Below are 23,163 nucleotides of genomic sequence, written 5' to 3'. Positions count from 1 at the left end.
ATTTCCTCTTTCACTTTTATTCATTTATTTATTTTATAATGAAGAGAGAGCTCTCAGAGTGAATGAGCAATTATCCAGCACCTTCCTCTGGGATCTCCCTGAAAGTAAGGAACAGAAGCACTCAAACATGATTCCAATCCACCTTTGCTATCATCCAGCAGTAAAGTCAATTTGGAGAGCTGCTGACATATCCAAAGGTCTCACAGGCACTCACATGAGTTAAGTATGTTAATGCTTCCCTAATCAAAGTGAAAGATACAAAGTTCCTATTGAACGTACCCAGTAATTGCTAACAGATTATAAATGTGTGTAAGAAGTTCATAGTCCATCCCCTAAAGTTTATAAAAAATTAACACTTCTAAAAATTACCTGAATATCCTGAAATTTTTGTACCAAGGTTCCTGAACTCAACTGTGAAAATGCCAAATTTTAATGTACACTGGACTAGTTTTCCACCAAAGTCAGAATAAATTGTTGGGTTTATATCACTTGATCTGAATTTAAATGAAACCAAGCAAAGTGTGTGGGGGTGTATTTTTATTTTGGGGGATACTGCAATATTACATTACAAAAGCAAGTTAAAAGATGCAAAAATACTCATTCGGTTACAGGAAGGTACACAGGTTACCTCCACACCAACGATTTTCTGAATTCTATCCTGCTATTGTACAACCACTGCAAAACACAAACCTTTCAGTAGTGGAAAATTATTCCTTTTCTTCTCCTGTAAAAATGTTAGCATAAATAACATTCTTTTGTTATTTTCTTAGATAATAATTGATATCAACTAAGTAAAACAGAATCCAAAAAGTCTTCTTAAAATATCACAGGGTTTAAAGTTACATTACTGGATAGGAGTACGGACTTCATGGAGGTTACATATTGAGTTAAGAAAAGTGAATATTTATTCAATATACTGAGCCAAGTTCTCGATTATCTTGCCCTTTTGCTAAAACTCCACAAAGGAGGTTTGAAATACTGCCATCCAAATCTGCCACAGTTTACAGCTTCCTGTTAGTGGCTAAAGAAGATACAAGACAGTAAAGTATCAGTTCTACTTCCAATACATTTAAATAGATTGGAGAAATAAATTCAAAGCTCTAAAAAATCCTAATCAATATGAGACTTTTTTATACAAATATTACTATCTTGTGTTATTGGGAAAACAGATTTTTTTTTTCTCTTCCATCAATCTAAGTCTATTTATTTAGAAATTACTACGGTACTGAACTGCTATCTTGTCTCTTGCATTTAATTTTCAATCTGCATTACATTTAGGTATCCTAGTGACAGAGAAAGAGGTGGATGGTTCCATTTCTGTAGCTTCCAGTTCTGTAAAATGAATCTCAGTGTGAAAAATTAAGATTAATGGGCTTCATAATCATTTTGTTCTGCTAAAGCCAATTTGAATAAAAGGGGAAAAGAGTTCAGATATGAAAACATCTTTGACATCTTTGGATAAAAATAAGCATTGTACATAATCGTGAGCTCAGGAACCAATTGTCCTTTTATTTTCTCTCATGCCTGTGTGAGGCATCATTACCATACGCACACTGGATTTCATGACGTTCTCTTTCAAACTGTTAGCTCTGCGAGGTGCAGGAAAATGTCTATGAGAACATGAAGAGTAGAGTACCTGACTGCCACTCTGGGCGTGTGATTTTAAGGATTCCACATGCATGTTATCTTTCAATAGCTAATTTATCTCCTTACTTTAACTGAAGGGTAGAATGGTTTAGCTTGAGATAGATGTAGCAATTCTGAACACCAATTGCCTACCTGGTTCCTCTGTGAGGTACCTCAAGTGGTTGCTTACTAGCTATTTAAGGACACCACATGTCAAGAGTTTTGCTTTTGGATCAGCTTAGCATCTAAAGATGCCGTGCAGCTGCTACAGGAACAGCTGAGACGTCCCTGAACTGGAGAAGGAATGTCTGAGAAAGGAGTGGTGAGACAACTGTCCCAGAAATAAGCCAACTCCATCATCTGTCAGCGTCAGGCAACTGCTAGCAAACGTAACAGGCACAAGTTCAGGTGTTTTCTTTCTTCTGACAGAAAAATCACTCTATTGTATGACATAAAAGTGACATTTGATCAAATGTAATCCAAATTAGAACTGCTACAAAACTGATTGTATAATGTTTAATGTATAATCCTCACTGATTTTAAAGGGATAAAACCAGAACTAAATTAGTTAAGCTAAAGAATATTTCATTCCTCACTGGCTGAAAATTACCGCACTAACTTTTTCTTTCAGTCTTAAGTTAAGTTGTGGAGTGTGTTTGATCGCAGTCCTATTTCATAGGGGACTAGGCACATCTTAAATTCTTCCATACAGGATAAAGAAGAGAGCAGGTGATATGCAGTAAAGTATTTCATAGCTATTCAGCTTCTTGTAGCGTCTCCAGACCAATGATCTTAAAGTAGCAGAATGGTTGCTTGAGAAAAGCCCCATGCCACAACTCTGACCAAGTCCAGCATTGATCCAGCAGAATGGCTTTCTCACTGCTACAAAGTCAATATATTTCATCCCCCACCTTCTGCTTTATTTTTAACTTTGCCACTGTATCTGTTGTCATGCTGTTCTGGCATGTTGAACACTACCCTCCGGTAATCAACTGGGGAATGCGGCACATTTCAAATGTATGCGGCATTACACTATAGTAGGTAGGAAATACTGCAGTATCACCTCTTCCCTGCAATCTTGCAAAATCTCACTTTCCCTTCTAGCAAAATACTACTGAATCCATAACCCACACTAAGTATAATTTAGATTTTTTTAAGTGCTGGCTGAGCACCAGCTCATGAGAATGATAAATACTTTATTATTTCTGGCATCTGGCACTAGCAAAACTTTTATTTTTGTGTCATGTGATCTGACATCACCTCAACCTACTGCAATCACGTTTCATTTTGTACTAGAACCAGAATGCAATATGCAGTTTTTAAAAGGTACAAGAGGTGCTGTGAAGTCCTGACGTGGAGATGGCCTGTCGCTAACCTCATTTTTGGTTGCTTTGCCTCCGTAATCACTTGGTCTTTCACGTCAGCAGGGTGACAGCACAAAATGAGTATTTCTATATACATAAATACTCATCAATAATAGCAGAGAATAACTGACTTAAGGCACTGTACTTTGCAGATGAGGAGTCACTTGTTAGACCAGCTATAAGTTCATTGTATAACTTGGACAAATTATCTATTTTTTTGCAACTCAGTTCCTCGCTTGTACAGCAGAGAAAGTAACTTCTTTTTCTTGGCCCATTTAACTTTGAATTCTTTGTAAGGTGAGGGTCCCTCACTATGAATATGCAGAGATACTTTTAGAAACAACTATAATACAAATAAAATTTCTCGGCTCCCTGGTTCAAGAAGGACAGGGAACTGCTGGAGAGGGTGCAGCAAAGGGCTACCAAGATGATTAGGGGACTCGAACACCTCTCTTATGAAGAAAGACTGAGGGATTTGGGTCTCTTCAGACTGGAGAAAGACAGCTGAGGGGGGATCTTATCAACACTTATAAATACTTAAAGGGTGGGTGTCAGGAGGATGGGGCCAGGCTCTTTTCAGTGGTGCCCAGGGATGGGACAAGAGGTAACGGGCACAAACTTGAGCATAGGAAGTTCCACCTAAACATGAGGAGGAACTTCTTTCCTTTGAGGATGGCAGAGCACTGGAACAGGCTGCCCAGCGAGGTGGTGGAGTCTCCGTCTCTGGAGACATTCCAAACCCGCCTGGACGCGTTCCTGTGCCACCTGCTCTGGGTGACCCTGCTCTGGCAGGGGGGTTGGACTAGGTGATCTCCAGAGGTCCATTCCAACCCTATGATTCTGTGATTCTATGATTCTATGAAAACAGCAGCACTGACCAGACAGTACTAAAATAATTTCAACAAAAGCTGGACAGATGAATGAGGAGGCCCACAAGTCCATTTTATCCTGCAAGAGAAGCTCAGATAGCTCTTATACATTACTTCTTCGGAAAAGTGCAAAGCTTAACCCATTAATTGTAGTAATTTGCTGTGCTTGCATTAGCCTTGGTGCAATATACTGTATACCAAATAATTAACATTTACCTATAACATACATGCAGACACAATAAGTACATATATGAACTTTCTAAAAAATATGGGTACTATAATAACAGAGATAAATTGTGCAAGCCTTTGACCTCACAAACCATGACTATGATATCTGATTGAATCAAACCCAATGGCTGATGAACTCCAAGATGAAAAATATCACATAAATTCAAAGAAATGTCAATAGTAATGAAAAATGATGAAAGTAAACTAAGACAACATCTAGTATAACACAGATGTAAAATTATATTCTCATAGAGAGATTTTTTTTGAAGTTTTCCAGGAGGCATCAGTGGATCAATAAACAGTAGAATTAATCCCTAAAACACCGGGAAACGTGAAGCTCGGGCTTTCATTTATCTTGCACTCATGGTGTTGCACTACGTATATCAGGGACCTGACAGCACTGTGTGATACTGCTGCTGCACCATCTGTGCAGCAAATGCACACCTAAACTCCAGGGAAACGCTGGAGGAATGGCGTGGAATTTTTAACTCAGTGTTTCTTTTTAAATATTTTATGGCATCTCACTGCTGACCCAACATTAAAATATTGCTAAATATTGAACAGTAACAGTACATTTTAGAATAGCCTCTTTGGAAATAACACTGGCTTTCACATACATATGACATGAAACCCTACCTTGGAGAACGCGACTAGTGCTTTGGCATTCACATAATGAGACCCCAATTTCATCTGTCACGTTCTTACATAGATAGTGTATTAAATTTATTTATTTTCACAGTACTCTGATCTGGGAGAGAAAACACACTTTAGAGTGGAAAAATAGGCTCATAATACTCTGCAAGAGATGTTTTTTGTATCAGACACAGATGAGGAAGATACTCAGAATAACAGTAAGAACCAAAGAACTGAACATAGTATCTGATAGAGGATGCTTCACATGACATAATATTTAAGGAAAATATCGAAGTATTTGCTCTTTTGACAAACACACTCTCTGTTGCACAAGTAAAAAATAAAAGCCGGTCTGACTGAAATTTTGCCAAATTAAGTATAATTTACTTAATTAGTATCAAGAGATTCCCTGGAAGTTTGTATTCTATGTGATTTTATTTGCCATTTTCCGTATATATATTCCTTCTAAATTCCTTATAAATTTAAAGTCAAAGATTTTATTTGCTACTTTAATAGTCAGTAAATAGAAATTTAGTTATTCTCTCATTTTTAAATAAAGATAAATTTCTTACATACTTCTTTCACAAATAAAAGCTACCTATTTCTAACGACCTTTCCAATACCACAAAGGTAGGTTCCATTCACATAATAAGTGAATAATTATTTTAGGAAATTGAACTGTTCTTTTATTATCACACACAGAGTGTTCTTCCCACTGTGAAGCTCAACAGTAAGAAAAGATGACAAACATGTTTTTCTTTCGACCCTATAATGATCTCATATACATGACCGGTGGCTAGAACTTCATTTGAAGAACAAATAAAACAATGGCAAGAAGGATTAGGCTTTCCAGCTGCAGGGGGAGCTGTGGGAGGTGACCACCTCTGCCTGCCTGGCTATAAGCAGCACAGAGGGAGAAAAAAAGTGAACGGAATTAGCAGCTGCTTGTGATGACAATGCTCAGTTTTAGTAAGTTTTTTTAATCAGATTGTAAAGGTGACACACATTTGTATTTTCAAACTTACCTCCTATTGGATTTCTACCATGAAAATAAACTCTCTAATCTACACTAAGTTTAAACAATAAATGGGAAAACAGTCAGAAAAATAAAATGTGGTTCCCTGATAGGTTTCAATCAATATGTAGACCTAAAGAAAAAAAATGATTGTAACACAACTATTCCTGCACTTGACTTCAAAATACGCTCTAAGTCCATCAGGAACTCACAGGTTTTCTTCTCCTCTTCTTTTCTGAGAACATTGCTTCAAACAATTTCCACTCTAAGGATTTCCACTCTGTTTTTTCCATTACCACTCAGAGTTTACGTTAACTCAATCTACCTCCTACCTACAAAAAGCTAATTACTGATCTCAGTTAAGTCCATAAACAGTGCTTTTACATTAACCAGGGGTCATTAAATATCAAGGGAAAACACTTTCTTCTCCAGATGGTTGGAGGGCTCTACACAACATGTTCAGCATTTGTTCACCTGCAAAGAAGACTTCCAATTAACATGCTTTAATTTTAAAAACTATATACAATTTATTAGGCATGAAGCCGCTAGCAGCTCTAGGCGCTATTATTGATACATGTGCTACATTAATTCAGTTACTCTTGGACAACTCAATGTAACTCCATAGGTTTCATCACTTTACATGTTTACCTTCTACGTATTTTCAGCAGACCCTGGTATGATTTTTCAAAAGTAAATATATACTTAGGGTATCAAAATTACCTCCTTCAAAGGGATGGAGCTGAGTTCCCAGCATGAATCCCTTGAAAGCCACTAGCAATTAGTAAAAGTACTTTGCACAGAATGAGTAAGATTTTTTTATTTAAAAAAAATAATCCTGCGCTTGCGAGTGGAAATTCTATAGTACCTGTAACGCATTCAAAATCTATTTCTTGAGTGGGAGTTATAAATGAAGAACAAGTCACTGACATATGCTTTTTTCTCTGCAGATGGATATACAATGGAAATCACTGTTATATTTAAAGAAAAACATGTGTTTTCCTCCTACTGCGTAATCTGGCCAAGTACCTTAGTCCAAAATTTTCTATCTGATCTGAATGAATTGCTGAACAGATGAGAAAAAACAACCTTGATGCAACCCTCATGCAACAGAGTAACCTGAGGTCTCTGAATGGGAAGACAGGGAATCATCATCTAAATTTCTATGAGACCACAAATACATAAAAATATAAAGAGGACACAGTTCCTTCCATTTGTTCTGGTGTATTCCTTCAAGGTGAGAGCTTTGCAAGACAGTCACTTAATTATTTTCCTGTGTGTAGATCACCTCTTTGTCAGTGAGTACCTTCAGGTTCTAAAGAAGAGATAGATTATTAATAAACTATCTCTTGCTGTCATGTGAAGCATAAATAAGAGAGTGCGTGAGAAAAAGGATGGGTATTTAATGGAAAAAGTGCTGAAAGTGGACAGAGAACTCAGAAATCCCCACTCCTTCTTGCCAGTGTGGATAGCATAGACATAACTATTTTAACCCTAATTTGACACAACCCATATTTTTAACTAATATTTCACAGTGCACACACATATTTTAAATCATCTTTCAAGACTGTTCACTCTCACAGGGGAATGAATACTATATTTCACATGGTAAGCAGTAATACAGTCATACCAGTAATTTCACTTCTACTTAGATCTGTGTGCCTAAACCTGTGCCACTCACACACACTCACGGTTGACATAAACAAACTGGTTCTGATGGTTTGCTGCTTCTCATGCTACATCATGCTACAACAACCCACCATGAAAAATTGTATTTCTCTAGCTGCCAGATGGTGCTCTTGTGGTGCACACTCATTGACACGCGGTGACCCTTAGTGACACTCAGACCTCTTAACCTGGCTTCGTGCTCAGATTAGGAGGTCTGTATCTCCAGGCTCCTTTCGTCAGCAGTGAGGACGTGCAGTGTCTTCCAGCAGATAATCTCATCCTCCACTCGATAATGTGAAGCAAGAACTCAAAGATTCTCAGAACAGTCCGTGGGAGATACCTCTTTCAGGTTACACGGAGATACGGTTTCCTATCTTGGGCTTTTATCCATTTTACTTATATCTAATTATCAGAAAACTCTGAAATACACATTTTGAGTATCCCCAGCTATAATTGCTAACACAAGATAGCCAAGATTGCCAAAGCCACTGGACAAAAATTTTCAGATAAAACATTTATTTGGCAATACTAATACTAAAGGCATACTAAGCCACTGCATTATGCTTCAGAAATTCATCAGATTTTACCAGATGAGGAGAGGGACCCTCAGAATTTTCTTTAAAAATACTTTTTTACATCACAGACTTTAAAATTTTGGTTGTTTTTTAATTTTTTCAGATGTAAATGTTCATTTTAATGTAAATATTTGCCATGTCACTTAATTATCTGTAACTTTTAAAACATCTTTAAGCGGGCCAAAATAAAAAGAAAATAAACCAATTAATTCCAGAATTTTGGATCAATCTCAATGTTGTGTTAAACCTGATGTACCTTCCAAAGTTATTTTTTGTAAGAAATAAGACAAGAGATCTACTATTTACCTACTTATAATCATGATTTTTTTGCAATCATAATCACAATGTAATCATTCACATATTTTCTTTTTTGTCAGAAAATACATTAAGAAAAATCAGATGCATTCGTGATGAAACAGCAAGGTAACAGCTACTGCAAAAGCAATAATGACCAGATTTGAGGATGTCTGTGAATTCTTAGAGCAAGATTGCTACCAAAAACATTCACTAAACAACTCACAAATTATTTTTGGGCTGTTGCCCATTTTATGAATGGTCTATTCTTCTGTTTTTATTGATATTGTTGACTAGCTACAACAGGTGACATTTTTATCCCCTTAGGCTGTCCATTATCCAAATGAAGGGCCATCTGGAAAGGGATTCTGTTCACTGAAAAATGTGACAGAGCTGATGGCTTTTTAACTGCAAGTCATCTATGATTGCTGGTAAACACTGAAAATTAGCATTGATCCCCCTCAAATGAAAAAAACAACAACAATAAAGTACTTCAGACAGGCTTATGGAAACACCTTCTCGGCAGATGTGCATGCTAATTAATAATTGTAGATGGCAACCCTTCCTCATTTTTGTAAATTAATGCCAGTTGAATTCTCTAAAACAAATAAACATGACTACAGATGGAGCAGTTACTTGTATATGCCCAACACAGCATATGTAGATTAGGAAATGAGGTGGGCCTGAAATCGCTGCCATACTACAAACAGGTAGTAGACAAGCGCCATTACCGTAACCTGCCACACTCAGAAAATCAGATAGTTCATCCTTTTGCCCACCAGGTTACATTCTGGGAGGGTTTCCAAAGCTGGAGGTAGATGCCACATTGCCTCCTGTTTTGAAGGCATTCGGTACAGAGGCTATGGCTGGGATGAAGTCGAGAAGCAGTCATACATTCAGATGCAGAAAAAGACTGCCACCATTTGGGTATTAATAGCCTTTACTGTTTTGCACCAACAGTAGAAGAACTGTAATAGAAAATTAAAATATAATCCACTGATCTGTCTTCCAGCAGTATTGTGTTTACCTTCCAGGGTGATTAATACACACCTGTAGTGAATATACTTCCCAAACCCAATTGGAAATTACTCTTTGGCTTTGATGGAATTGAAGCAGGCTCTCTAACACGGTACCAGCAAAAACTCAGATAGGGTCTGACATATCATGATAAAGTTGTAACCCACTGTGAACAGAAACAGTTAAGATCATGAGCATCAGAAAACAGTTTCACAGTTCCAAATATCCTCTGAACTGAGATATCATTATAAACATGTTTATTTTATTACGAAACTGCGCAACATTTAGTAATTAAAAAACACTGGTTCCACGTAAATTGGCCACCAACTCATTATCTTCTGAGTCACTGACTGAAAATGTGTTTTGGAGGATTTATTTTTTTTTGTCATCTGAGATCAGAACCGCAATACTCAATGTTTACTCAAGTACCTTTATGCTGGGACTGAAAATTTTTATAAAAAAAATTCTTCAACATACTGTGTGACCTCAAAAGACATGAAGAGTATGGTTATCTTGTCCTAGAAAAGTCATATCCATCAGAACCTACGATGACAACAGGACTAACAACTCTTGATTTACTTCTGTCTAGTTTCTCATATTAGAAACCTTCTGTATCACTCTTTCTGCATCTGGTGCAATCTTGGTGACTGCTTGAAGAGCGAGTTCGGGTAACATAAGGTGCCACACACTTGATCTAGCCCGTGTGTGAGTATAAGGTTACACAATGTTCATATATCAAAGTGATTGCAAGGAAAAAGTTAAAAGGAAAAAACAAACAAACAAAACAAAACCAAAAAAGAAAAGGAAAGAAAAGACAATCTACACTAATAATTTTGAAGCTTTCCAGTGTACAACAAATAAAAGCAATAGACTTTGTCACAGCACAAAACATGAAAGAATTTTAGTTTTAAAGTACTGCTCTGCACAACATAGCAAACAGAACAATCAAATTATTGTATGCTTGTCTAACATGAAGGCAGCACTATCAACAAACATCCTGCAGCTACGAGATAAGATGCTGGAGAATAAGTACTGTAAAATGGTTTATCATGCAACCAACAATGATTAAGTACTTTGGACATTTCATATTTAATAAAAAACTATTTAAATCAGAAATCAGACTTGCAAAGACATGTACTATGTCTCCAACCAATGACTGAATTCTCTCCATTTTTAAGAAGTACCCTTTTAAAACGAAGGCAGCAAATTAGATGCTTGGTATTTAAATTAAACCACACAACTGATATGAATAAAAGGAAACCTCCTAAAGCATTCCATAATAATGGGGATAGCAACTGGCTAGCAGAACACTTGACTTGTTTTTCCACAGCAGATTTGAAGCGCACTGTAATGTAATGTATTGAAAATGATTTCTGGTCCTCCCTGATATCACAAATCATAACCTGTATAAAGCCACATGAGCAATCAAAGATCCATTTGAGCTGTGATTCATACGTGCGTGCGCTCAGAGCTGGTACTGCTCAGTGCTCTATAATCAGGACTGCAAACATTTTTCATTAGTTTCCCATTTCATTAAAGCTGTGAAAAGAAGGAAGTGATGGAATCAAATGTAAAAAGAATGAAGTCGGTATATAAGGCCAGCATGCTTTGTAAGTCAAAATTTTACCTGCTTTCTGTGTGTATGTGTGAGTACACACATATATTCATACTCAATTTCTGAGCATACAGTATTTCATAAAGTAATCATGGAAGAAGTCCCCTGCCGCCCTTTCAAAAAAAGGCTTCTCAATCTTCAAATCAGAATGTGCACAAAGCAGAGTTTTAGGTCCCATATTGAATATATCCTGATAATTAGGATCTGATTCTCCAAAACATCATATTATGCAGGAGAATAGTACCTACCAAATAACATCTTCTCCTTTTTATTAAGGTGGAATGTTTATTAATGCCACTCTTGATATGTCAGTACATAAAATGCATCTATTTATTATTACTACATAAAAGACATAATTAGTTGATATACCAAGATGCAGTTAAGAGAAGGTTAGTACTCAAAAGTCTTTTTCAAAGATGAGCAGAAGGTATATCTGAATTTAGAATTATTTTAGTAAGCATGTATGAATTACTCATCATCCATAAAGTCTCTACCCTGCTCTGAAGAAGAAATCATCCAGAATTCACCTCTGAAGATATATGAAGAACAAAAGTACAGATCGGAATGAGGAGCTGAGCTGGCACTCATCACTGACCGGGCACTTCCTTCCCCAGCTATTTTATTTGTAATACTACATTTCTGCATAAACGTGATGCGGTAATTGAAGCTGAAAATTAATTTTAATTCCAAGAAAAGTAATAAACATTTTGGAAGATACATATCAGACAGACAGTTGTAAAACTACCAATTGTGAACAAATAAGAAACATTTTGCAAACGCTGTCCTTTTTATCTTTCTCCACCTAAAAGTAAATAAGCACTTTTAAGTCCTTGGAAAAGCCTCCTGCAGGAAAGGAAACATATCTACATTAATATGACTGACTTTACTTATTCCTTCATAGAAAATTTTTCAGTAACATAGGACATACTTTCTCCATAGCTATGTAAGCACAGCTACAGTTAACTTCTAAAAGAAAATCAAGGATAATCAGCCGGACTCCATGTTGCTCCTCTCCATATTTTCAAAGCATGCACCAATAAAATATTGGAACTTTGCAATTTTGGACTCTTTACTCATCTTTAAGTTCAGATGTACTTAAACAAAGCGTGAGTAATTTCTAATAAAAATCTTCTTCAGGGTTAAAGAGCTTAACCTTCTTTCCTGAATTGCACGATATACTTTTGTGGTTTTTTTCCTTAATTATCTCATTATTTCTGGGACACTGGGAAAGCAAATGAACTCCTAACGACAATAATGACTGCTTGTGAGACTAGGGATAAAACACCTTTGAAACATCTAACATATTTGCATGCATTTAACTTATTTTTAAAAACTAAAGTCAAAAAGGTTATTCAAGAAAGAATATAATCTTTAAAGCCATTGTTTATTTTATATGTTTCGTATCGGTTTAAGAAAGAGATTCCAGTGAACGAGACTTACTGAAACACCTGAAGATTATTTTTCACTTCCCTGGAAAATATTTGAAACTGGGTAGGTTGAGGGAAAGGAAAATCTGGAGGAAAGGAGGGACTCAAGAAAATCTAGAGAGACATGGATTAAATACACTGTTGCTTTCTCTGTCTGAATGAAATAAGTACTTATAACCAAAATTAGAGAAGGCTACCAACTGGACTAAATCTTACTTTATTAAAATACTTCAAAAGATATTTTCAATAAAAGAAGTCTTCAACTGGAAATTCTGCTGTACTGATACGAGCTTCACAGTAGTAGATTTTCAGAAGCAGATCACTTATTCATGACCTACTAAAGGAACCAGATCCGACACTTGGTCTGGTTTGTCTAAATGATATGGTCTGCCTCTGTCCCTCTAACAGAATGCCAGGAAACTCCTTTATTGTCACAGTCTTACCGAAACAGTCATTCAGTAGCCCAGCTGGGTTTCTTTTTGGAGTTGCAGCAGAAGGTCTTACCACTAGCAAAGTTCCACATCACTCCTACCACATGACCAGAGGAAGCAGATAGCAATGCAACACAGGAAACTGTAAAAACATCCACACAAATATTTATTGAGTATCAAGAGCCAAGGACTGTGATGCCACATGCTCTCTTGATTTGCAATTATGTTATTACAAGAAAATTGTAAAATTTCAGAAATGTTTTTAGTGTAAGGAGAGCATTTTCGTGCTGAATGTGATGCATTTATCGCAGCACTACCATTGGTGATGTTTATTAGACTACTTTCTGTACAGTTATTATGCGTATTTTTTCATGTTCTTTTAAATTTTTTTTAGACAAAAATTCACAGCATTATGGTTCTGCGTGACGACTGACAATTTGTTACAATGTCCAGCCATGACAGTTTGCCACTTCTAAGCTATGGAAAGCATGGTAGTGTAGTGTTTAAATACTTTACTTTTGACAGCTTAGTTAATACTGAATTCCAAAGGAAAAACCAAATATTGGTTATTAATTAAAAAACAGCATGTGAAAATTGGAATTCAGGCCACGGAGTGACATATTTACTAAATGGTAAAACTATGACTGACTGAAATATTTTACTTGAATTGGAATTAAATATCTAATTTATTTCTTGAATTTTATCTGTATAAAACAAACAAGGCCCCATTTTTTATAGCACTTACACCTGACAGAGGAACAAAGAGTTAACATTTACCACTTTTCTCCTTGCTCTCCATTTCTCAGAGGCAAAACTGGAAAGGAGAAGTACGATAGGCTTTTTATAATGGAGAGCAGAGAGAAATAGTTAATAGCTTGGATAATAATTCAGCAATGACTCAGCAATAATTTAGGAATAAATTTGGAGATATATATATACATCCCTACACACACATACTCCATGAAAAAGTAAATTTGATAGCAATCTTCGTTTAAGAAAAGATTCTTTTTCTATGAAAAGAAGTGAAATTTATTAAGTCCTAATACAGGGCAGGAAGGTACCTCAAAACCTTAGGCGGTCATAAAATCCATCTCCCTCAACAAGGCAGGATAAGCTATACCAAAATGATTTCTGACAGCTGTTTCCTTAATCTGTTCTTGAAAATCTCCAGTGTGCAGACAAGTCTGCAGCCTCCCAGGGTGACATATCCAAGTGCTTAACTATTGTTACAGTTAGAAAAGTGGTCTGGGTTGCTTTTCTTTGCTGATGTCCAATCTAAAGCTCCCTCACTGAAAAAGAATCACATTACTTACTGTCCTATCCCCTATCCTGATCTGCAATGGATATGGAGAACAATTTATTGCCTTCCTATTCGTGATAACCTTTACTCCTTTTAAGACTGGTATCCTCTTTCACGGCACTTGTATTTTCCTGTCTAAACAAGCCCAGTTCTGCCAATCTTTTCTGAGAGATCATATTTTCTGTGACCATATCTGTTTCAACTCTCTGGACTGGCTGATCACTCTGCACCTTTCCTTGTACGTTTAAAATCAGACACGCTGCTACAGCCAAGAGTCTGCCAATATGACTATTATTAGCAAATCCTGTAAATTTGCAACAAACAGGCAGCAGTATTTTCAAAAATCCTTAGTCATTAAGAAGCTGAGGCACATTTTTAACCCACAGTGCGTGTATATGCAAATGATACAATTTTTAAACTATTATGCAAAATGTTGAAGCACATCAGGGAGACCTAGAGCTTGCATCTACGTCAGGGATTTAACATAACAAAAACTTAACTCAAACACTGTAAAATGAGGCAACAACTAAATTGTTCATGACCTCTCTCTGACAATAAACACAGCAATGACCAAGGGAAGACACAGCTGAACGCTAAACCTCTGACACGCTGCTGGGTTAGGGCCAGCTACAACAGAGCTAGTGATGTAACTGCCCCTTCGCACTGCAGTAACGAATCCTCCACGTGAAGTGATCAGCCCTCAAAGTCATCAAGTTTCAGTATTAAGAAAGTTATCTGAGCAGCTCCATACAGTGTTGAACTGTATACAGCTCCATACAGTGTTGAACACACATCATTGAACTGGCACATCTCTGTTCTTCAGCATATATACGATTAAAACCCAGAAGAAAGAGAACTAGCATTGGGATACACATAAGAAAAAAATCTAATTGCGCTAAACAAAAATATATTAAAGAAAAATGAAATTATTCTTGCTATCGCTTATACATAGCTCTTCCAGTCTTCATTACTTTAAAATCAAATCTAATGCATGACTTCTCATTGCTCTCTCAGCCATGAACTTTGCTATCACTAAGGTCCCACGAGTAGTGTAGCAAACTCTGCACTGATTCTTTGTGGATGTATGTATTTTACTGCTCCAGTTACAGAAGTAGCATGGCTATGTTACTTTTGTCTCTTGAAACACAAAGCTAAGATATGCAAGAAGGCCTACTTAATCATCTTACCGCTTTGTTCAGCCTAAATTTAATTCAGGTAACAGGGAATGGATTTTGGTTCTTGGGACAACATTCCAAAATTGCACAGTTATTAAGACAACGCACAGTTATTATGATATTATGATACTAAAATTCCTTTTACTATTTCACAGCACTACATTTAGTGTAATTAGATGTTCTGAGCAAATTTCTCTCTTACTTGCTCTTTCCAGTCACAGTTGTTCGCATATATGGGAAAACAATTTGTACAAAGTAAAACCAACACAACATAAAAACTCTAACTTCAAAAATTTAAAGAATTGGGGAAATGAATACAAAACAGAAATAGGTTTTTTTTCTGACTAGTATAATGTGTAGACTTTCTTTCACTACATTTGTTTGAAATTAGGTGCTTTCATTACTGTATGAGAAAGTTGCTCTAAGGAACTGACCAGAAATAGCTCATTAGCTATTAATTAGCTAATAAAATAAGCTAAAATAAGCTAAAATAAGCTAAAATTAGCTAGTAAAATAAGCTAAAATAAATCTTTTTGTTCATTTGAAAGGTATTTTTTTAGATATTAAAATTATTCAAATGCCTGCATTTGAAAGGTTTGGGTTTTTTTTCTTTGGGAAAAATAAGTCCACAAAAACTCCAGTCCTGATCACTTCAGAGAACATGATGACGGCCTCTTCATCTTTATTGCAGCTGGCATCATAGGAAACCATAGCTTAATTTATCATAGGATAAGTAACCTCACTGAGTCCGCAGGCATTAAACTATCCTGCCTCAAACTAACTACAAAGGTTAGTGGGTTTTATGATTCCTATAGTATTAACTACAAAATGTATAATGCTTTCAATGAAGTAATCTTGTGAAATTTAATTCAATAATAGTAGTAGTAGTAGTAGTAGTAGTAGTAGTAATAATAATAATAAAGGTTCTTAAGCTTTGACTTGTTATTGAAAACAAAGCTTAAAGTACCTGAAATTTCAGTTGGATAGAAACAGTGGGAAGTTTTGAAACAGCTCTGGATTTACCTTTCTTCCCATAGGAAAAGGAAGTATGAGGCAAAATTCCTCACCACAGCAGAAGAGATTCAAAATGTCCCACTTCAAATTATTCTTGAAAAAAATCCATAAACGTGACTGGTATTTTTCCACTAAAACTAGTATTTCACTGAAAATATATTTATTATGACAAAATTAGTTTTAATGAAAATAACTAATTAGAAGACCTGCAGATAATACAAATAAGTTTGTTAACTGTCTCCAAGTTTTTAACTTCAGACGATTGCAAAGCAAGTAGCAAAACTCAAGATGTTCAGCATTCTTGCCCATATGACCTCTAGAAAACAGATTAACTTCATCAAAACGGCACTGGATTGGCCGAAGTTTTGGATACCTGTTCACTACACACGCCTCTTCCAAACCAACATCAGGATCCTCTTTCATGAGGCATTTCCTTGCAGAAACCTACCCATTGGCTTCTTTCAGTGCAATATGCAAGAAGCAAATGCAAGCCTGGACAAGGGAAGGCTATTCTGCAATTATGAGCCCCTGCTACAATAGAGCAAAAGCAATATGAACAGCTGTCCAGCTGTGAGTACCCATCCTAGTGGAAATAAGATTTGAAACTATGCTATTTTGAGGGTCATGCACCTCTCACCATCTCGCTACTTATTTTTCCTCTTCCCTTAGGCTATTTTCTCTGGCAGCCTTCTCCACAGCTGCACTCCCCTTCACCAACCTATTTAAAATTACCGAGCCACCCATCAAATGGCTGTTCACTAAATATATGGCCAAATGTATCTTAGAATACAAATTTGAGGGCATGGTGTTTTAACTTGGCAAGCAATTACATCCAAATTTAACCCAAAGCATTCATGCAATCCTAGGAAGGCATGAAAATCAGTGATATTGCTAGAACGTCTCCCTTTATTGCAGCACTATTCTGGGGTAGTTTGTATATCAGGGCTCCGAACAGTGAGAACCTTGAAGCACACACTCACAATGGCTTTACAGCCAGAGGGCAGGATTCTGCCTAAATTTTTCCTGGATGAGGCTTTCCAAATAACAAGTATAAGGTTATCACATTCCTTTTCTCAGAATTCTATACAACTATGTTGTATTAATTACTCCTGCAGTGTGCAGCATTACTGAAATTAATCCTGTGAATTAACAGCGTACACATAAAATGAGATCCTGTTCATTCAGAAATATTAGACTAATACTTTGCTCTGTTGTTCTTCCATCTAAATAACCCAAATAGTACTAAATACATGAGAACTATTTAGACATTTTTAATAAGTCAAAAGGTCAAATAGTTTGTGGATATAAACAGAGAGAAATCCCACAGTTTTGGAGAATTGTGCAGCGAGACTGTAAATTCATTGATTATGTTGAATTTTTCCAGTGAGCATGCCTCCTAAAGGATGCCAAATGGTTTTTACTGGAAAAGGGAATGACTGGGGGGAGGGAGAGCAGGAACACAGGCTCGCTTTCAGCCTACCTGACAGGCTAGAGGCAATTATCTGATCCTAGATAATAATAAAAGACTCCTTACTATCTCCAACAACATGCAAATTTTAGGCAAATCTGTGCAACTCCTCTGATATCTAAACACCTAACTCCATTTCGTTTTGGGATCTATCTGCATCTCAGAAATTTTAGTGGTGGTTTCAGCTATTGTAAGAAAGCCGGTTGCTTTCTTTGATCTGCAACATAATGGGGTTTTGTACCACAAACGTGAAGGGTGTTCTTTTGCCCTTAGCAGATTGAGTCCCAAGATGTCTAGACAAAGGCCCAGGGCCTCCTCACTCTGTCTTCTGCAATGTCCTCAGTGATTCTTTTCACAGATTTAGCTATTATCTCAGCTCGCTACCACTATGTGAAAAGATGGATGAATAGCTTCCAGTGTAGCTGCCACAGATGTCCCACTCCATAGATCACCCAGTAAGTTGAGCTGAAGCACCATGTAGTCTGGACTCACTGTATCATATCAGATGTCATCCCACATTGCCTGGGGCCTGGGGAACCAGACTTGCTCCAGCAGCAGAAAGCTATGTCAGAATACTAATCAGGTTGCGTTATTAGTCATGATTGGGGGAGTTAAAATTTACAGTAGTAATTTACAATATTCCTAATACGGTCTTTGCTGTCCCATGAAAGAAACGAGCCCACTGACTTCAAAAATCCCACCTGCATATATTAGACATGTAGCTGACAATTGCTATGTGGTGGAATAAGGGCGATTTCTCTGTGTAGTTCTTACAAGTATACATCAGACCTGTATAATCAAAAGTCAGCCATCCAAACTCTAACTGAAATGACAGATAGATGGAATATCTGAAAGGACACATGCACTGTATTCAGGCAAGTCTTCCTAACATCTATTCTGACGTGACAAAACAGCTAGAAAGCTGCAGAGTCCAACTCTGGAGGGGTTTAGTGAAGAGAACCTTGCACATTTGCTTGCAAATTTAAACCTGACCAACTTTAGCCTCCAAGGGGAAATAACATCTTTCCTTTTTCCTTTTATTGTCTTATTTATCCCCTCTGCTCAGCACCATAACAACTATATATCCTTTCGGAGGAAATGAATAGCTTATTCTGTAACCCATATATTTTGGAGAAGTTCAGTACAAATGTTCTATTCAATTCTTCTGATCATGAAAATCAGAGGAAGTTGCTGATAAAAAGGCAGTGAAGTTTTTGGATATGAGATTAAGAGGGAAAGACGACAGGGGCTTTTATAAAGAGCAACCATAAGAAACTACTTTATTATTTTGTAATCTATACCCGAGGCTGATGATCTGAAAGTGCAGCATGTCGTATAGCTGCAAAAGTCACGGTCCAAAGCTTAATTCCACCATAGATGGATTGACTCTCTTGTGTGACAAGTGTAACCGATCTCAGGAGACCCAGAGGATAGTAAACCAGCTCTTTTAATTATACTATCAGCTGCTATGACATTCTCAAAGCCAAAGAATTGCCAAAACAATGGAGATTTCATGGTCTCTCTAGATTTATCTTGAGAACAATCAATTACAAATCTCAAACCTTTGAATTGCTATTGACGCGTGCTTTAAATGAAAACCACGATGAGCTTATGACAAGGGAAATGCTACTGGTATTAGAGATTCACGGGTATTCAAGGAAATTCAGCTAGAGCTAGAAAGACTGACAGGATTCTTGAAGTTTTCCTTTACAGACAGAACGAGAGGAGAAAGAACTGAAGCACTTCACAAACTGACAGGTCTCTTATTGAGCCTAGTGAAAAGTCTGCATTAAAGCCTAATTGTCTGAATAACCCTAACCTTTTGGGAATAAAGAATGCACTCAATAACAGACAATTTACCACTATTTGGATGGCATCACTTATTCTAATAAGATCCATGCTCAATACTTTAAAGATATACAAATAGATGTACCAAAGGGATTTAGTTGTCTAAATGCCTCTAGCGATGTGTGTCATTAGCACCTAATATAGGCTCATACAAATATATCTCAGTCAAGCAAATTTACTAGGTTCTTACCCTCTGAAGTATGACACTCCTTTTTAATTTTAAATCAGAAACTCCTTATATTTCTTATTGTGTTAAGAAGCTTAAGAATGAAGATAAAAGGAAAATGAAGACATGACAATTTATATATATAAAAAAGTCAGTTCACACTTTCAAAAAATGCATGCTGATGAAAAATTAATCACACTATATTTCTCATTATCCTGTGAAACAGAAACCCCGTCTCTATAACGTATGGTATAAACCAAGGTCAACACAGGAATTCTGAAAGTTTTCTTTGCTTCATGTATTATTTTGGGTGATACATAACTCAGTTTGAACACTCATCGCGTTGCGTCTCCCACACCAGCCCGGCATGATCCTGAGCAAACCCTTTTACCTGTCAGTATTAACAGAAGCAGTAATGGGCTGGGAGTCTGGTCCTTAGTATGAAGGATGGTTCAATTGCTGCAGGAGAAAATCCTAGCAGCAGCAGTCCGACACAGCCCAATAGACTAAAGATGTCATTAACCTTAAAATCATTAATATATCCTCCCTTTAGGATTTTTCTAAATTACTGTATGATAATGCTGCACTACCCAAAAATACGTCTTGAAAATGTAAAAAAAAAAAAAAAAAAATCAACTTAAGTGAAAGCATGCTTTTGAATTAGAAGCAAATAAATATTGGTATGTAAGCCATGGAACATTTATTTCAGATGTGTTTTTGGTTTATAGTTCTAGTTTGATTGGTTTTGGTTGATGGGATTACAGGGAGGGGAAATTGCTTTGCTGCCCTTTCAAAGACACGTCAGTGCTTTAACAAAGTCTTCCCTGTCCTTTGATTTCTTTTGCAAGTGCCATCAAGTCTAAGTTTATGCTCATTCATAAAATGTGCAACAGTTCAGTTGCTTGTCAGCCTCATGAATGCACGCAGCAGTGGGACAGCTGGCAGGATGACTCTTGGAACCAACATGAAGAATGACAGCAGTCAAAGGAGATGCGAGAGGCTATGGCTTACTCTGGGAAGTGCACGGGAAGGTGTTACTTGCCAGGTGGTATATGCAGGACGAAGCAGCATAGCTATGTGTACATACGTGAGTTTGGTATATTCTGCCTGGGTGAACTACATTTTTTTAAAATCAAAGCAATTGAGAGAAGTAGAAAGAAAAATACATAACATAAGGTGGAAAGAACCCTCAGATATGCGAGGAAAATGTTATTGCATACATTATATAGCTTCCTTGATTTAACTGCATGTTATCTAGAGAATTTAATTTGGCAATGTAGCAGATTTTCTTGTTTATTTACATCTCCAGTCATATTAAAAAAATACTTTCCTCTGGAATACCTAAGAGTATTACCTAAGCAGTCAGATGGGACTTTCCTATTAACTGATGTTCCCGAAAGCATGAGGTCCTAATGTCCTACTTCTCCACCATACAGAATCCATGGGTAAGGCAGCGAGTGCTCAGAATTGTTTTAATGCAGATGCCAGGTAAGTTCAATGTGGGAGCTTTCTCTCTGCAGAGCTACTTTCTTGCAAAATGCTGCTGATCTGAGATGCCTGTATCTTCAGCGCATGCTTTACGTAGCACTCTCGGGGCTGGCGGGCACAGCACCTGCAGTGTGCTGCAGTCAGTGTTACTGCAGCAGCGCTCCCGCTCGCTGCCGCCTGGCAGAGGAAGGAAGCCCTGAGTTTTCCAGAGCAGTAGAGCAGGACAGATCCTAGAACTCCTGGTACCCTGCGTGAGTTTAGATTATGTTTCTCAGGAAGCAGTCAAAGATGGGGATGAATTTTACCAAGAGTTTCGCAAACAAAGTAAAAGCCATGGAATTTGAATTCAATTGTTGTCCTGTTTCTACTGGAAAAAGAGATAATAATAAAATATCAGCATAAGAAATCTGAGTCCCTGGAATATGCTCCTACCTCAGCACAAAGACTGCAAACATTGCTATGTCAGAGTAGCCCGCTGGTCCCTTCAGTCCCATCTCAGTAAATAGTCTGCTACCTGTTGTCTTGTGTGGGGATGATACATCTCCTCCGGTGCCCTAAGCCAATTATGCTATTGTGTAGATAAGAGGGAAATGCTTTCCTGACTCCTTTTGTGGTTGGTGAAGGCTCTGAACCGTGAAATTTTATTACTGTTATTTTAGTAAGAACTGCGAGTATCCTGAAATGATCCAGGCTTTTTAAAATTCCAATTGCAACTTGTTCCCCGTGGCACAAATTCAACAGGCTTTAAATAAAACGTACAGAGAATTTTTCCTCTTAGACTTTTTGTAATTTTCCTGCTATTATTTCTAAGGATAACTTGTCCTTGTATTCTAAAAAAGACGGTATCATCACAAGGGACCCTAAAATTAACAGTGACTTTGAACTGAAGTATTACCCAAGAGAAACATCCTGTTCCCGGTTTTGCCATCTGTTTTGTTTCTACATGATGCTCAAAGAGAAAGAAAAAGAATCTATTAAGCAGAGCGTATATTTAATATTTCTTATGATATGAGATATAAAGCTTTACCAAAATGTGTCTTCAAAAGCTGCAACAGGAGAATGTAGCTTGAAGCCTAAAGCGAAGAAAGTGTTAATTAACACACATAATAGAAATGGTAATAAAATGACACAAGAAGATGAAGTATAGAAGAAGATGAGAGGAAATACTGTAGTTCCCACTTTAACACGCTACGTCACAGCACTCAATCTCAGCAATTGAAGGGCATAAGAGAATGGAAAAAAAATGCATGCCCTACTGTGCTAGAAAAAAAAGAAGTTGCCTACAGCAGCTTCTCTGAGCGGGTCTCATACTTAACCCTCAGACGGTTTAACAGCCGTGGCTAATGGTCAGATCAGGAAAGCTGTAACTCTCAGTGCAGAGCCAGCCAAAGGGGAGGCTGCAGAAGGTAATTAGCCAATCTTGCAATTTAGCTGGGGTTTTATAGCAACAAATACAATTGGTATGACTTTCTATAATCTTAATGCTGCAATTTGTTCTTTAAATTTTGTAACTGTATTCCATTATGTAAATTTGTGTTGTAAGTAACTGCATTTTTTATTGCTAGAGCTTGTCCGCTGATAAGCTCAAACACACTGCAACACCAAGAGGAATACAAAGATCCTCAAAAGAGGAGAATTCATTCATTGTCCAGCACCAAGTGCAGAACTCCTCAGTATCCTGAAAGGTGGTAAGTTTCACCTGGATGGGAGTGAACACATCAAATGCACACTAAGAAAAGCTTCTCTAATAAATATATCTGAAGATAGAGAACTAGCAACAGATATTCAGGATTTCTAAGTGCTATATTCAGTGCTTTGAAATTACCAATAATTTTGAGGAAGGACAGGAGCTGGTAAGGAGCCATGAACCCCTATCAAAGAGTGAATTTCATTTTGAAGCTGGAATTTGTCTGTCTTCTGTTTTCCTCTGCATGCTGAAGTTCCA

The 23,163-nt window shown here is 37.0% G+C and overlaps 1 protein-coding gene across 1 annotated transcript in view; it reads right to left on the bottom strand.

Annotated features, from left to right (window-relative positions):
- The window catches only part of TENM2 (teneurin transmembrane protein 2), a 1,855,021-nt gene that overhangs the window by 1,570,177 nt on the left and 261,681 nt on the right, over positions 1 to 23,163 (bottom strand). The window contains exon 4 of the mRNA XM_054217271.1: positions 12,772 to 12,901. The gene's annotated coding sequence lies outside the window, so the exon portion shown is untranslated. The remainder of the gene's footprint in view (positions 1 to 12,771; positions 12,902 to 23,163) is intronic.

Source organism: Rissa tridactyla, chromosome 11, assembly GCF_028500815.1.
Source record: "Rissa tridactyla isolate bRisTri1 chromosome 11, bRisTri1.patW.cur.20221130, whole genome shotgun sequence".
Lineage (NCBI taxonomy): Eukaryota > Metazoa > Chordata > Aves > Charadriiformes > Laridae > Rissa > Rissa tridactyla.
Note: the sequence above shows the minus strand (reverse complement) of the source record. Positions and strands in the feature narration are given on the sequence as shown.